The sequence below is a fragment of the Aythya ferina genome, assembly GCF_964211825.1.
Source record: "Aythya ferina genome assembly, chromosome: 1".
Taxonomy (NCBI): Eukaryota; Metazoa; Chordata; class Aves; order Anseriformes; family Anatidae; genus Aythya; species Aythya ferina.
This window is the reverse complement of record NC_140296.1, coordinates 2,009,017-2,025,946: the sequence shown is the minus strand read 5'-3', so window position 1 is coordinate 2,025,946 and position 16,930 is coordinate 2,009,017. Positions and strand designations below refer to the sequence as shown.

The 16,930-nt window shown below is 45.5% G+C and overlaps 1 protein-coding gene across 3 annotated transcripts in view; it reads right to left on the bottom strand.

The window, feature by feature from the left end:
- Positions 1–16,930, bottom strand: part of FCHSD2 (FCH and double SH3 domains 2) — a 137,684-nt gene that overhangs the window by 69,375 nt on the left and 51,379 nt on the right. The window lies entirely within an intron of this gene.

Below are 16,930 nucleotides of genomic sequence, written 5' to 3'. Positions count from 1 at the left end.
ACTACAGATTAAAAAAAGCATTTTGTTTTTAATTATTAATGTTAATTACACTATTTAGTCTCTGCATTTCACTTAGCACAGTCTCATAAAACCAGCAATGTCAAGACAGCAGCAAAATGGAGCTGTAACGGTGCCAGGGGGGCTGGTGCAGCAGCATTGGCGTGGTGGGGATGGGGGGAAACAAAGCACGAGCCAGCACCAAAACCCACAGATGAGAAACAGGATAGGAGCCAGGTGCACCCCCAGAAACAATTAAATGAAGACACTGCAGCAAAATCCTAATTTTTTAATTAGGTCCATCACCACTGCTAACGGTGATTTCGTGCCCACTGGTTCCACACTTCCCTGATCCAGTTTCCATGGGTTTACAAACGCTGCCGGTTCCTTCCATACCCCAAGCCATCCACTAGCACAACCCACAAATTCTTGGCAGAGAAAAATAATCAATCCCTCAAACAACACAGTCCTCAATACTTTTCACGAGCAAAATTATGCCTGTAACTCTTATTTTTTGCATTCCCATTGCAATTTCTTCTCATTTTAAGAGTAGTGGATCGCATTAGGTAGCTGTTAAAAGGAAAAAGAAAAGGGATATTTAATTTAAGTCAGTTTGTGATGAGATTTGGAGCTCTGTGAGGGGCCTCTACCTGTAGCTGCTTTCATGTTTCTGCCCCTTGTGCACCAGGATCCTCCTGTGAGATGTGCCCTGAGGTGCTGAACAAAAGTTCAAAAACAGAAAATGAACCAAGAAACGTGTTTGCTGGTGGCTGAGGATAAGCTCTGCCATAGGTAAAGGTGTAAAAAGTCACGGTAGGGGTATTTAAAGCCATTACTGCCCACCTAAACCTCGTTACTCGCGATGCCAGCAAATCAGGCACAAAACCAGCGTGATTATACGGGCTCGATCATTTGTGTCCAAAGTGAACAAATGAGCCACAGAAGTCAACAAAACCCCGAACAGGGGGCTCCAGCTGCGTTTTGAGACGCCCGATCATCCACTGAACTCTCCCAAGAACCGATAAACCAAAATGTTTGCCTTCCGCGCAAACTCCTGCAGGCGAGTGCATGACTTTGAGTGAGTTGAGAACAGCAGATTCCCTTTCCTAAGATCAATTCCAATCGCCGCTTTGTCAGGACAAGATCCTTCTTGTTCCTCCCCCAGCGAGGCTCCTCGTTGTGCTCCACCGAAACAAAGCGCGGCCTTGTTCGGCTCGAGCCGGGACACGAAACGATTGCTTAGCCCCTGGCCTGGCCCAACTCAGCCCGCGGCCTCCAAGGGCCGCTGCTGCCCCCAAGGTGCCCATCGATCACTTTTGAAGGGCTGGGGATGAAAATGTGCACCCAAAATGGGAGAGATGTGAAGAGGCAACAAGAGGAGTCCACGCAGGCTGGCCTGGTCGCAATGTTGTTTGAGGACGCGTTTCCCAAAACTTCACGTTTCCTTCAAAGTAACCCTAGAGCTTCAGTTATTTAAAACAGATTAATTACAACACGAATCTCCACCAAAACCCTCCAAACCTCTCCTCCTTCTCCTTTCAGCAGGCTACAGAGAGCCAAGCAGCATCCTTGATGTTGCACGGCGTGGACGTGCAAGGCACGGGGTTGGCTTCAAGAACAGCAATTTTGAGAAATACAAAAAAAAAAGGGTTATTGTAAGCATGGAAGGTGACAGCTCACCAAGCCTACAGAAAGTCTGCTCACTGGCTGCTAAACAAGGAGTTTTCTTCATTTTAATTTTTGCTTTTTGTCCTAAGGAATGTATAATTATAATTGAATAAATGTTCAGTTAATTATTTTTGAATGGTAGGAGCAATTCAATACGTTGATTTATTTTCAATCCATTGATTTCTTTCAATCCGTTGATTTCTTTCAACACATTGATTTATTTCAACGTGTTGATTTATTTCAACGTGTTGATATATTTTCAATCCATTGATTTCTTTCAATACGTTGACTTCTTTCAATATTTTTAATCAACACGAAGACTGTGAATGCCTGGAATCTCCTGCAAGCACCGTTCAAGCTCCGCTCGTGCTGGCAGAAGAACCGTGCTTGGTGAATCCTACCTCATGCGTTACTCCCACGCCAGGCAGGATTTAGGAAGAGCAAATGTAAAAGAGTGGAAACAGACAGGCTGTCACACAAAGCCAATTTCAACTCATCACGAGACGACACGCACCCTTCCCGCGCCTCGGTTTTTCCTTCCTCGCCCCCAAGGCACTGTGCTGTGAGCATCAGTGGGGAGAAAAAGAAAGAAAAAAAGAAAGGAACGCTCTGGGAACATTAGCTATCATACTGATAGATAATAGAAAGTAAGTAGTTGGTGACAGGGAAGTGAAAGATGTCCCAAATTAACAGGTAATTGATAGAGATGTAGGAGGCTTTTAAAAAGACACACTAATGATGATTTTCAAAGTCTCAGGATCTTTATTAGCAAAAACTGAGAGCTGCTGCTGACAGCCAGGCCCCCCCTAAAACCTATTAGGGATTGTAGAAAGCATCGCAGACACCATCTGATGCTAAACTCAGTTTGGGTACAATATCACCAGGACAAATTTCGTGCTCTTCTTCAGCAGTCGTGCGTTAGGAGTTTTCAGTATCTTGCTTCATTTTGATCATTTCTCTGTATTAGAGTGGCATCCATCAACCAACCTATGCATCAGGTGCAGCAGCACCTTCCTGGCATGATTTTTTTTTGCCAAGAACCATTATTTTGTGTCCTGAGCACTCTTCCAGCAAGCAAACACTCGCAAGGGAGAGCTTTATAACCTCGCTTTGCTCGACTTGTTTCCCTTGGAGGAGACAATCAAATCCACAGAAGTTTGAAAGATGCCGGCGCCAATTCAGCAGTGCCAGGCTCTACAACAGCAGGAGCAATCTATTTTATATATTTATACATATATATAATATATATGCAATATATAATTATATTTATATATTTCTATATCCATATACATTATGCATTTTTCACTATTCACTATTGAATATCCACCATTCCCTATATTCACAATATTCACTATTGTGGTTGCATATGGACGGAAAATTGTCTTATTTCATTACTGCTGGTTCTTCATAAGTCAAATTGAGTTACTTTAGGACTTTCTTTTACATCAGAAAACCTGCAGTTTGTCTAATATCAGATTATTTTTAAAATGGCATGAGAGGAAGAATGGCTGAGAATGAGGAGAAAGTGCCATACTCGGTGAATCCTCAAAAAAAAAAAAGGAAGAAAAACGCCACACAACGAAGCCATATGAAATTCCTGAATCTTGAAGAACACTTCTACTAGAAAAATTCAAAACCCTATGTCCTACAGCACCTCCCTTGATGCTTTCAGGTTCTTCTCCATTAATAAGACCCCAAAATAATTAGTAAGACTCCAAATGAGTTGCACTAGTCAGTGATTCTGGCTCACCGCAACTGCAAGATGTTTCTTGCCAGCAACCCTCAGACAGCTTTAGCAATCGTCCAGATGTTTTCCCACAAGCCTGAGGAGCAATGTGAAACACATTTTGTAGAGTTTACCATCTCTTCAAACCCTCGTGGGGGAGAGGGCACGGCAGAACCACGCAGCCTGCGTGCTGCTCCCCAGCGCAGGCCAATGACTCAGTGTCAATATTGAGTCCCAAAATAAGACGCTGTGTGTTCACAGCAACTGCTTGAAGTGGCATTTTATTTAGTAGGGCGAGAGTCAATAAAACCTGCAATGATTTAACGAGAACGAACTCTGTTTGGGACGGAGTCAGTTCGGGGCTTCCACGCAGGAGGGGACCTCAGGCAACGAGACCGGGACTGAAGAGCTGCTGCAGAGCAAATCAAAATGAGAATAAATGTTGAAAAAAACACAACACGGGCAGCACGTGGACTTCTACAGCACATCCTAGTACCTCCTAAGGGCACAGATATGCCGGGACTGTTTGTCTGCATCGCCTTGAATCCTTTAATTGCCTTTAAAGAATCGATAACATGGGTTTAGGAGGCCTGCAGCAGCAATTTGAAGCTCCCTAGGAATATTAAAGGAGGCTGATGTAAAGGTGCAGATCTAACAGCAACGTGTCCCTTTTGTGTTTGCAGTCTGGGGTGCTCCTTCCTGTTGTTAGACAACTCCTGGACAAGAAAACACCGAGTTTGCCACCAACGCATCTCATCCTCACATTCGTAATCTCTTTCCAAGCCGCTCCATGCCTCCTTTTTTGATATTTGAAACATGACAAGGTGGCACAGGAAAAAAAAGAGAAAGCTGAAAAATTAATTTACGGCAGTGAAATATCCTCTGGCAGTCCCAACGAACATCACTCATGGCACTCGCAGTGGGGCTTCGCCACATAAAGGTCAACTCTCATGTCCTTCATTGGGTTTGTTTGGTTTTTACGTTGAAGCTAAAAGCTAAAACCATTACTTCACTGCAAGCGTGCTCTCTAATTCTTCCCCAAACAGCAGTAAAATGTGGGGTCTCATCCCAACGCCTAGCTATTTTTGACTCAAATGTGCCTTTTATCATTTACTCCAATTCCAAGAATATTGTAGAGTTGGTAAAACAAAACATTACTTGTTCCATCTCTTTTTACCACACCTTTTGTGGCGTTTCAAGACTTCCTTATACTCTAGACAAAGCATGTCCCTATTTCTTCGAGTACATTTTTCAGTCTTAATTTGTAACCTGGTTACTTTCCTTGCCCTTGATTTTCATTGCTCTACGCTGGTCTCTCTTGAGTTGGGCCAAATCTTCCTCGAAAGGTAGGAGCCAACACTTGAAAGACCTTCCTCTGATTTTTGAGGCTGATTTTGAACTCCCAGCACTGCTGGTAGACCCACCTGCCACCAGTCCTGGGTCAGCATCAGTAAATTTAATAGCATGAATCCCACTCCATACACAAATGATGATGATGAAAAATACTGGAGTAGGGACAGACCCTATGAAGCTTCATTCATTTTAACAAAAAAACAGCACAAACAACTATTTGAGATCTACATGATTTGCCAAATGGCTTTTATCACCCTTTTGTGGTTTTATCCAGACCACATTTCCCTAGCATGTGTGTTAGACCACCACGAGGATCAGCAAGCTCCCTGAAGTCAAGGCATCCAGCACCTTCCCTATTTATGAATGTTAATTTGTACAGAAAAGAAAGAAAAGAAAAAAAAAGAGTATACCCAACTATCATGAATCTGTTTTTCTTAACACTTCCATTTGTTGCTCCAAAGCTTTTCTAGGAACTTCAACCAACCACAGTGATGCATAACTTCAAAACTCATAGATTCATGGAATCATTAGGGTTAGAAAAGCCCTCCAAGACCATCCCTGGTCCAACCATCCCCATACCACCACTGTCACCACCAAACCCTGTCCCTGAGCACCAACTCCTCAGCCTTTTGGAAGAGGGAGCGCTACCAAGCTGAGCTTTCCAAGCCAACATTCGCAGCTTTTATGGGGGAAGCGACCTGATGCTGAATGCTCTGCAGCCAAGCTGACTGCACCCAGAGCCAATTCGTGTTTATTTATCAAAATAGCCTCTAATCTACTGTATTCCTGACCTTGCATCAGGCCAGGATCTCTGTGATGGAATATAACGACGTGGGGATTAATAGCAGTCAATCTAACTGAGATGCTCTAGTTCACCTGGCAACAAATAAATGTTGGAAATTTCTCTACCTGCATATATCCATTATTAAGAGAATCCTAACAGGCTATTTCAATAAAAATTAAGTGATAAAATCATGTCCTAGCAGGCTTCCAACTGTTTGCTTTCTGTCTTCAGCTCCCAAATTCCAGGAACATACAACTCATGCCGTACCAACGCCGCAAGGCAGGATTTGCAACGCTTCTCCAATATTGTTTAGTACAAAGGGAGGGTTTTCTCTGCACAAGATGCACATGCAGCAACAGAAAATATCAACATTTACATTTCCAGACACATGTAGGAGAGGCTGAGAAAATCTAACTCGATCTTCCTGCCCATGAGCTTATGCTGCCTTCCGAGCGAGTCTCCTGAAAGAAGAGGGTTTGAGAAAACCCGAACAAATGCTACCTTTACGATGAGGCACCGTGTCCATAACTAAACAGCAGATGCTTGTAACTCTGAGCTTACAAATTAGAAGAAAACTAGCTAAAACGATCAAGCTATGTATTCAGATTTTTACGTTATTTTTGCTTTCTAAATTACACGCTTCAAATCGCTAAACTAGGAGTACGTTGCCATTCAGAAACATTCCTGGCTATTTTTAAGGCCTTTTTCTAAAAACGTCTAGGTCGATGCAAAACTTACTGCATGGTCCAGGGAGATTTCGATGTGGTTTTCCTCCTGCATCCACTGCCATGCAGAGGTAGGGCTGATAGACCAAGAGCCACCAGGAGCTACAACACGCCGAGCAAGCTGCCGTCCCCCCTCGCCAAGACCACAAACCCAACGGGCTGAACAAAATTACCCCCCAGTCCTCAAATTTGATATGAGTGAAACCACTAAATTGTTTTTTTTTTAGTCATCTTGTCTTAAAAGGAGCTTGTGTTTAGACTACAGGCAGTTATTCTTCCCTATACTTGTATTAACTTTGTCTAGATTGGGAAGTTCTTCAAAAACCTAAATGGAGAGTCCTTTTTCATAGCTGCCTTCCTTACGGTCAAAACCTATGAAATTGTCAGAAGAACCTCAGATTATCTCTAAGAAGTTGTGAAGGCCCCAGCATAGCACCTGCATGTGTGGCTGATGGCAGATTAACAGCTCTGCAGAAGAAATTGGTTTGCATCCTGGTCAAAAGCCTGTGTTTCTGGAGCAAATCTCCACTCCTACCAGATTGAGCAAAGTCCTGTGTAGTGTTTCTGAACGGCGTGCCATTGCTTTGTGAAGTTTTGTGTAAGGCTGATGTTTTTACCCTAGCACTACAATGGATAATAAAGCTTTTAGCAGTGTTCGTTTTGTAATTTTAGGGAATCTAAAAAGTGAGGTTGCCCAAAGTCCCATCCACATCCCAATTCAAAAGACAGCCTCCAAAATCCATTTAGCAGTCCATGAACATTCAGCATGGAGAAATGCAGAATCAATTAGGTTGGAAAAGACCTTCAAGATCATCAACCATCAATCCAACCATCCACCTGACCTACCGAGTGCCGTCACCAGACCACGCATCTCTTAAATGCCTGCAGGGATGGGGACTCCTCCACTGCCCTGGGCAGCCAAGCCCAGCGCTTGAGTGAGGAGGAGTTTTTGACCAAGAGACTGAAGTCACTGCTAACCACCTCTTTTTTCTGCATGTACAGGTCTGATTGCTAGCGTTATTTCAACACAACGCTTCTCAACCTGCCACAGAGCTCCGGAACAGCAGGACGCAGCATCTTCAGCTGTGCAAAATAAAATCAAACACCACGTGTCACAGTGAGTGTAAAAAATCAGTCGTACTTTTCACTCAAAAGAGCAACTTTCACACTTAGCGGATCCATCGGTCTCCTCTTGAGCACCTCATCTGAGCAAGTACTGCCTGGGAAGGAGGCAAGGGGATGGGACAAATCTTTCCTCACCATCATTTTCTGCTGTTTTAAGAGATATAAACCCAAAGCATAAAGAGGTCCTGTTATTTAACATGAGTTTGAAGGCGCACGATGCAGGGTTTGAAGCAGCGCTGCTGTCGGGTGGAAATATTTCTCTTCCCTGCACAACCTTCTGTTATAACACCTGAGAAATACCACCTGAAGCCCTACGGGCTCCTGAAATGCTGTCTGCCTCCTTCCTCTGCACTCAAGGGGCAGCTTCATGAGAGAAAAGCATCGCGACCGAGTTGCTGTGGGAAAGAGCAAAGCGTCACTGATGACCAAAAACCCAACAGCTTCTCATATTCTCAGCTTCCCTGTGCTTATCTCCACGAGATCCGTTCTGCAGAGTGAGACCACAACCTGGCACTTCCTAGTTTTGTCCCGTGTGAGGATTTGGTGTATTTTTCAATTCCTGATTTCCTGTAATTCACCTCTCGGGCGGCTGACGAAGCGTGGCACTCAGCTTCGCCTCCCGCAACGTTTCTGTCTGGGAGAGGAATCCGGCCACGTCCCCCCCACAAAACAGGAGGCTGGACAGGATCCCGTAGGCACAGACTGAAGTGGGGTGTAAGGAATGATGCTATAACCACCTCACCTGCCTGATGGAGGAGAGAAAAGCCTCATCATCCTGCCAGCAAAACGCCTCCAAAGGCATCGGTCTGCACCAGCGGGCAGCTGCCCCGCACCAACGCCTTCAACACCGCCACCAGAATCGCTGTCAGGTTCACATCATTTGTTAAAGAAAGTAGCAAAAAGGTTAAAGCAGCTTTGTACACCCCAGATGTGATAACCCATCCACACAGCTCTCCCACCCATGGTAATTTCAGTCCGTCCTGATCCACGCAGCTTTTTATTCCATCTAAAAAAGGAAATGCTTTCTTCACCAAAAAAAAAATAACATATTTATAATCTAACCAAACCCTTTTTAGAAGAGACTGGTCAAGCGATGCTGCCAGCAAGCCTTACCCATGCCTCGTTTGGGAAGGAACCTGCAAAATACAAATTTTTGCTTGCAAACTGTGCCGGCTGCCTGATGGCAGGGAAGAGGTGGAGAAGAGGACAAACCCATTCTCACAGCACGAGTAGGTTCAAGTGTGGTTTTTTGGAAGCAAATCTGTGGTATTGTCGACCCTAGGATATTTTCTGGGAGGTGAGAGGAAGCCTGGCTCATGTGGATGCAGAGAAAAAATAAGTAAAAAAGAGAACTGCACAAGAATAAAAACTGAAACACCGGAGGGGACATGAAAAATATGACAAGCCACAGTAAACCTCATTTTCCCTAATATACATATTTTCTTCCATTATTACACTGAAGTGCAGAAAGATGTTAAAAGATTGTAAAATAAAGGCTGGAAACTTCATGAAAAGAGGATGACAAAACTACACACTGGTAAAGTCATCCACAGAGACAAATTAAGCAACAATGAAAACGGACTCATTAGCAGAACGTGCAGATTGCAACACAGGGAATTTTAAGAAAATTGTTGGAAAATACATATGATAGCAAAAGTAGTGTGCTCGTCGGGGAAGTTCAGCTAGGGAAAATTCCATTTTGCTTCCACTTGATCACAAGGTTACAGAACACGTGTGGCTGAATCTCGTTGTGACAAAACACAGAGTTTCAGGATGAAATTAAATGAGTGGAAAATTCAAATTAAAACTTTAAAAGCCTGCAAGCGCAGCATTGCAGAAAGATGAAAATATTCTAATAACTGCACTTACTGTTTCACCCTATAACTAAAACGGAGAATTATGAACTAAGCAGTGTAAGACCTTAACCAAAATTAAACTCATCAATCTTCAGTTAATTTAAAGACATGTGATGCATATAGAAAGAGCGTAAAATTAAGAACAATATTTAAGAGACTCAGACCAGGAGACAGAGGCAGTGATAATACCTGTTAAACTAAATATTTATATAAGCAAATACAGCTGATTTGCACCAAAGTCAGCGGTTACAAAGTAAAGAAAGTGAATGCACGGCAGTCAGCAAGTGAAATTATCTGACATGTTGATTAACAACCCTTACAGCTATCAGGTTGTAGGGGCACGCAGACAGCTTATGGCAGCCCAAAGACTTTGCTCAGTCCTCAAAGCACTTCTTGTGGTTTGGGAATTACCAGCAACCTAAGTGAGCTGTACTTTGTACCTGAAAAGCTGCTCAGTTCATAGAATCATTAGGGTTGGAAAAGCCCTCCAGGATCACCTGCTCCAACCACCCCCTACCACCAATGTCACCCCCAAGCCCTGTCCCCAAGCACCACGTCCAACCTCTCCTTGAACACCCCCAGGGACGGGGACTCCCCCACCTCCCTGGGCAACCCGTCCCAAGGCCTGACCGCTCTTGCTGAGCAGAAATGTCTCCTCATTGCCAACCTGAGCCTCCCCTGGCACAACTTGAGGCAACAAGCACAGCTACACCCAACCCGTGCAGGGCAGGCCGTGTTTTGTCCCACAGACCTTTTTTCCTTCACCAGCAGAGCTGTCACAGAGCTGCCACTCGGTGTGCTCGCTGTCTGAACCCAGCACAAGAAACCTCCTGGATAGCTTACTCCTAAAAAAAACGTTTTCCTCCCCAAACGGCGCCCCTCAAGGTGGGCAGCGTGCAGCTGGGCAGGGAGCTGCTCACCTCAGGAGCCCGTCCTGCTGTGCTGGGGATTTCTGTTTCGGTGGGGATGGAGGAGGCAGCCCGGGGATGTGGGCCAAAGGCCGGGCTGGTGTCAGCTTTCCCAGCCAGTGCCGGCCTCCGGGAGAGCCTCAGCCCTGTGGGCAGCGAGGTCCCAGCCCCGCACCGCACATCCCACATGGGCACCCGGGGCTGGGTCCTCAGCTGCCTCAGCACCCCAAATGTGGGGCTCGTTGGTCTAGGGGTATGATTCTCGCTTAGGGTGCGAGAGGTCCCGGGTTCAAATCCCGGACGAGCCCTTCTCTTTTAGGACACCAAGGCCAACGGTGATCATCGGGCTGCAGGGCCAGGGAGGTGCTCGTCCCCCTGGGCTCTGCTCTGCTGAGGCCGCCCCTCGAGTGCTGGGTTCAGCTTTGGGCCCCTCACTCCCAGAAGGACATCGAGGCCCTGGAGCCTCTGCTCACAGGGAACCAGGGCCAGGAGCAGAGGGAACGGCCTCGAGTTGTGCCAGGGGAGGCTCAGGTTGGCAATGAGGAGACATTTCTGCTCAGCAAGAGCGGTCAGGCCTTGGGACGGGTTGCCCAGGGAGGTGGGGGAGTCCCCGTCCCTGGGGGTGTTCAAGGAGAGGTTGGACGTGGTGCTTGGGGACAGGGCTTGGGGGTGACATTGGTGGTAGGACCAGATGATTTTGGAGGACTTTTCCAACCCTGATGCTTCTGGGATTCAGCAGTTGAACAGCATTCATTTCCAAGCCCTCTCCCAACTTACTTTCCTCTGGCTAACCCCACAGCCACAGTGGAGGCAAGGTTTGCCACCACCCGTCAACCCTGCTTGTGCACAGATCAGTAAAGGAATTAACTGGGCTGAAAGGGCTGCTTCAGCCAGGAAATGTAACCTGTGGAGCAATATTTCAGTAAGAATGTACCAGAAGTATCATTACAAGTGGTAAACATGACAGAGATGATCACCCACAATTTTTTAACAACAAATGAAGAGGATTCGCCTTGGCTGGACTTCCATCCAAGTGGTTTTTCTGAAGAATCTCCATTCATGTAAGGAGGTCACAGAGTCACAAAATGCTTTGGAAATGGTTGGAAGGGACCTTAAAGTCCATCTAATTCCAACCCCTGCCATGAGAGATGCCTGCCCCCAGCCCAGGCTGCCCCAAACCCCATCCAGCCTGGCCCCAAGGCTGGGAGATCCCACTGGAGATAACAACCAGCCTGGCTGTGTCCTGCAGGGAAATACAAGAGAACCTCAGAAGCTCCAGCAATATAATTTCAGGAGAAACGCTGCCAAGGACAAATAATTCCAGTCCCTAGTCTGCTGTGACAGCTGATCTGCAGGCTGGTATGAGCAGATAAACTGGGTTCACAGGCCTTTAAGAATGAAAAAAGAAGAAAATACAAGTATTGATTCCTTCCCTTAACTCCAAACTTCATTACGTTATCAGTCGGAGCAACGCTCTGTGGATTACCTAGGTCAGCTCAAATTTTTGCAATTTGTGTTTTTTTTTAACACCAGCAGAAGTTTCTTCAAGCTTTCCAGCTGAGATAAGACGAGAAATGACATTACCAAGAACCTTTAACCCATGGTTTGCTGCTCCAGTAGTTCATGTCTGAGATGCCACCACTGAAACTCTCAACGTTCATACCCCAAGATGCCAGAGCAGAGCCAATGTTTCCCAAGGCTTCCTACAAAAACTGAATTTTCCGCTCTTGGGCTGAATATAAAAAGCAGCCTTGGCAACCCAGCTTGCTGCTCCTCTCACGTTGGTGGCTGCCCCTGCCATGGCAGCAGCACGGGCAGCGGGGCTGTGTGCCCCTGCCTGGCCACCCGTAGGCAAGATGTAGGCAATTATTTCCTTCATCTGCACTGCAGACACTTACAGATGTTCATCTGTAAAAGGTCTGAACGCTCAGGTTGTATTGCAGTTTGCAATGTCTTGTTCTATCCCCGCAAACAGATTGGGAGCATTCTTGCTTTTTGCTCATGGTCACAGTTAGCAAAAAAAACATAAAATATCCTGAGCTGGAAGAGACCATCGAGTCCACAATAAAAAAAGCATACAAACAAAAACCCAAAACAACCCAAAAAAGGACAAAAAAACCTCCACAGCCCAGGATACAGGTGCTAAAGCACTCATTAAGCGCAATATCCGTCTACTAGAAATTGTTTTTTTCTCTGAAGTTATAACGCAAGCCAAATCTTGGAAGAGCTGCCAAGAGAAGGCGAGTTCAACTCAGCTTGACTTCATTCACATAAAACCCCCTCCTTCCTGCTCATTTACAAAAGAAGTAGACAGGAACAATTGCGAAAAAAAAAACATCGAGCTCATCTCTGCACAGAAAAAATGGCTTGAAAAAAGGGAAAATTGGCGCTCAGGCAGCTACAGCACGACCCCGTCCCATCTCATGTGGAAATTCCACTTTTACCTGACATTTTTCGGCATTTTTTTCTGCTTTCCGAACGGGTCCTGTGGTTAGTTTTACATCGCCAGGCACCTGCAGCACCCGACTTTGCTGGTTTTGAAAAATCTTCGATTTTTTGGCTAACTCCCAAATCCGCTTCCAAGGCAGGTCAAGAAAGGAAGCAGGCAGGACTGAAATCAGTCGGTAAAATCACTCCAGGACTGTCTGCGTCAACCTCACCTGGGCTCAAAGTTGATTCTAAACAAAGTTAATCTTGTTTACCTGTATATTTACTAATGGCCAACAGACAAGAACGAGTTTACTCGTGCATGAATAAAACAAACCAGCGAGGTCTGAACTTACCACAAATGGGACATTTAAAAGTCTGTGATGGTAAGAAAAAACGCTCTTTTTTAACTTAAAATTGCCTGAGCAGAGGACTGAAATGATGTACTTGGAAACATTATTTCACAGACACTCACACCAGCAGCAGAGAGCACCCCGGACTCTTGGAGAAGCTAATTTATTGCAAGGTTCTTCTTCGGTGATACATGGAAGTTCCCAATGATATTTTCAAAGCATTAATTTAAGAGATATCGATAGATATTGCCTCGGATTTTTCTACGTGGGTTCCTGTGGTGCCTGGGAGCACCACAACACCCTGAACGGGTCCGAACTCTGCAACGTCAGGGGCAGAAAAAACAAATGCAGTGACAAGACAGCAAGCTTAAGACAAAAAATATATCCTTGGATTTATCTCATGTCAACCACAGTGTGTAGGAGAGAATAAAACAGCATTGATCTCATCAGTGCCCATCAGCACGTTACCTGACATCTGGGATCACGCAGCGGTTACGGGAACTTACAGTAATTCACCTTTCAGGATGTTCAGCCCTCACGTACTCAAAGTCAAATCTTGCTGACTGCCTAATATCACTTTTTTTTTGCTCTTAGTGGCAGCTTTTCCTTTCCAAAGATTAGCGGCTACTATTTTTAAAAAAGATAAAGGGATTTAGTAAAAAGCATGCAGCTTCCAGGAGGGGGTACTTTAGGAGCAGCCTCATGCACGGACCCTAAAAAACCACAAATTGTTCCTGCTGATAATGCACACGATGCCCAAGAGCTGGAGGGATGGGGAAAGGGTGCTTGAGAAGATGTGGCTGCCAGAACTATACAACTTCAGATGCTGTCTTCACTGCTAAAAAGGTGTTCAGGAGCCTTTCAGGGTGTAATCATGATAAGAGAGCCATAAAATTAGGGTTACCGTGCAACAGGGACACGGCAGCGACTGTCTACGTGCGTGGTGTTACCTGCAGCAACTACTAGAGTAGTGTCACTGCTGATCTAGCAGGTGTTTAAAAAGTAATTGCTCGAGGGCAGCAAGTTAACCTGTAGGAAAAAAAAAAAAACAACACAAGGAAAATAGAAATACTCCAGTCTTTAAACTGGAAATGGTGTTTTCCAGAGAGTGCTGTTAAATAGTTTGGGAAGGGGGATGAGGAGAAGCTCTGCTGGAACTCAACTGTGGAGGTTCAAAGTTTTTAGGGGAAAAAAAATCTAGCAAGTTTAACACTGATACTGCAAGATGCACGGTGCAAAAATACCAGCTCCCCCAAAGGGGAAAGGCCTTGGAAAATGAAAGATGAGTTGAGGGCAAAAAGGGAACAGAAAGAATAAAGTAAAGGAAGGTGAATTTACTGCGTAATTCTGGAAACCAGGAGCCTGTTCAGAACTGAATCCAAAGCTACATGACTGAAACCACAGCTCTACATCTTGATGTAGAGCTGAGATGTGCTTTTGGGCTAAAGCAGTCACCAGAAATGATTTCACAATAATCCAAATAATCTCTACGAACAACCGCTCGTATAAACACCAACTACACAATATTTCATCGCTTTCCTCCCTTCTGCAGTATTTTTCTTTTTTTTATTATTATTTTTTTAACGTAATATTGACTTTAAGGTTACCAAACAGGCAGCCAAACGACCTCCCAGAGCCACGAGCAAATTCAGCTGGAAGGAATTGAGCAAGGTTTGCCAAAAAAATACCGTGATGTTCATGTCCTGCTTCGCGTGGGTTTTTCTGTATTCGCCGTACGCTGCCGCTCGGAGAGATGCGAGCGACCTGGTCTCTGCACGGAGCAGCACAAAGCACTAATTAACAGATGACAAAGTCATCTGCTTCGGTATTCCCCACCACTCCTCAAAGGAAAATCATTCCGAACCCAAACGTAGCCTTCGTGGAAAAAGCCCCGAAAGGTTAAACAAAAACCTCTTCAGTCAAAACGCTTACAAGCCTTAAGACAGCAAGCTATAAATTATTAAGTAGCTTGTCTAATTGCTTCATGATGGCATCCAAGGCCTCCAGTTCCCCCTACCCCCACGTCCCAAGACGCAATTCCAGCTGGATGCACTTTCAACACAGACCATTATTCACCGGGGTCCGCGCTGATGTTAAAATGAGGTACCAGGGGTCAGGCTCGCAGTAATAAAACAAAGAGCAGGATTCCCATGCCCGCAGCACATCCTAAACCGAGCGGCTCCATCAGCAAGCTGGCAACTGGAAAACCTGAGAAACCTCAGCGATAAGTGATGGAGAAAGGAGTTGGATTACACCAGACCCTCAGATTTTACCCCAAATTGAGCCGTGTTTGGAGAACGGCTCCACTAAACGCTGCTCGGAGCCACGTCTGCACATCAGAAGCTTAAAGCGAGGATTCGGGGACTTCCAGTCAAAGGACAAGGGAAACAAAAGAGAAATCAACCACCAGTCATTATGAAAAATACACGCAAAGCAGAAAGAACGCACTGCAGGTTAAAAAAAAAATCATACCCGGTTCATCAGCATGCGGGTTTTGCAGCTCACTGATTTATTAGTTTTTCAACAACACGGGCAGAGAGAGCACAGATTTCATGGCTTGGAGTGTGCAAGCACACTTTGCAGCTCAAGCAAAACATTTTTTTATTTAAAAAAAGGGCAGTAGTAAGTAACAGGCTTCCTAAGTTTGAATTATACATCAAGAAGCCATCCACAGAATATAAGACGTGCGGAGATGTTAACTGCTGAAGCAGGAGGCTTGGCTTGAAACTTCTCGCCTGAGTTTGCAGCCGTTAAATATTCATCGTTTCCTGCCCAGCGTCTTTCGCTTTAACGCAATTATTTGTCATTACAGTGAAGTGCAGCTGAATGCTTTTCATCTTCTCTCCTGGGCACGGCAGCGGGTAACCTGGCAGACACGCTCGGCTTTCCTCAGGCTGAGCATTATTGACCTGCAGCTAACAGGAAGAGATCGGCCAGATCTTACCAAAGGATGGATAAATAGGGGAAGAAAAACAGCAGCAGAGCTCCGTGCCCACTGAAATGTGGTGATTGTGCATCGGGGACAGGCAGGCAGCAGCACGGGGCAGCGAAGTGTGCGGGGATTTCTCAGGATCGTGGTGGGACCTGCAGCTGATGATGGACAGAGCATCTCCTGGTCTCGTCCTCTGCCACCAAACAGCAATCCCAACGGCACCCTATGGGCTCAGGAAGAGTTAAAATCATCACGTCCTACGGGCTGAAAGCATCTCTTGCCTTTAATTGCTAGGGGAAGGCAAGGAATAAACAACATCCCTCTTGATTCCTACCTTAGTAATGATCACTGAGCCAAATTGTTTGGAAACGGAGCAGAAAAGGGAGCAAAAAAAACATCTTTTAGGATAAAGGTATGGAAACGACGGGCACTACAGAAGCACAACGATCAGGGCTGGTTCCCGTGCCTTTCGTGGCAAAAAAAAAAAAAAAAGAAGAGCAGGGAAGGGTTTGTTTTGCTTTGCCATAAGGCAGCAATCGAAACTCAATCTGTGCGCGCCGAGACGCTCTCGGTGCAAAGGTTGACGTGCGATGAATCGTGGCACCCATTGGGTTTGTCCTTCCTACGCCCCGGCTGTCAGGAGATCCAGGAATGAGATTTTTTCCCCGCAGAAGGCAGAAGAGGGCGGAGGGAGAAGCAGCCCAGGTCTTGGGATGCAGCACTGGCAGGGGGAGCGGCCGCAGCACCCTGCTCTCCTTCCCCCCGCTACCAACCCAATTGTTTAATGAATTGTTTTACGCAGGTGAAAGGGACCATTAGGAAACATCAGACAACACTTAATTTATCATTTATACAAGGACGAATGCAAATCTTTTAAGGTTCGGGGTGGCGTTGTGTTTTTTTTTTTTAATTATTCCCACACCCCCGATTAATATTCATGAGGATAATTCCACAAAGGCGGTTCGAAAACGAAAGAAGCAGCCTGAAAACAGAGCCGTGGTCCGGCAGCGAGAGGAAATTCTCTTCCCCCCTCCCATCCCCGGCTCGAGACGGGGATTTAAACCCAAGGCAAACAT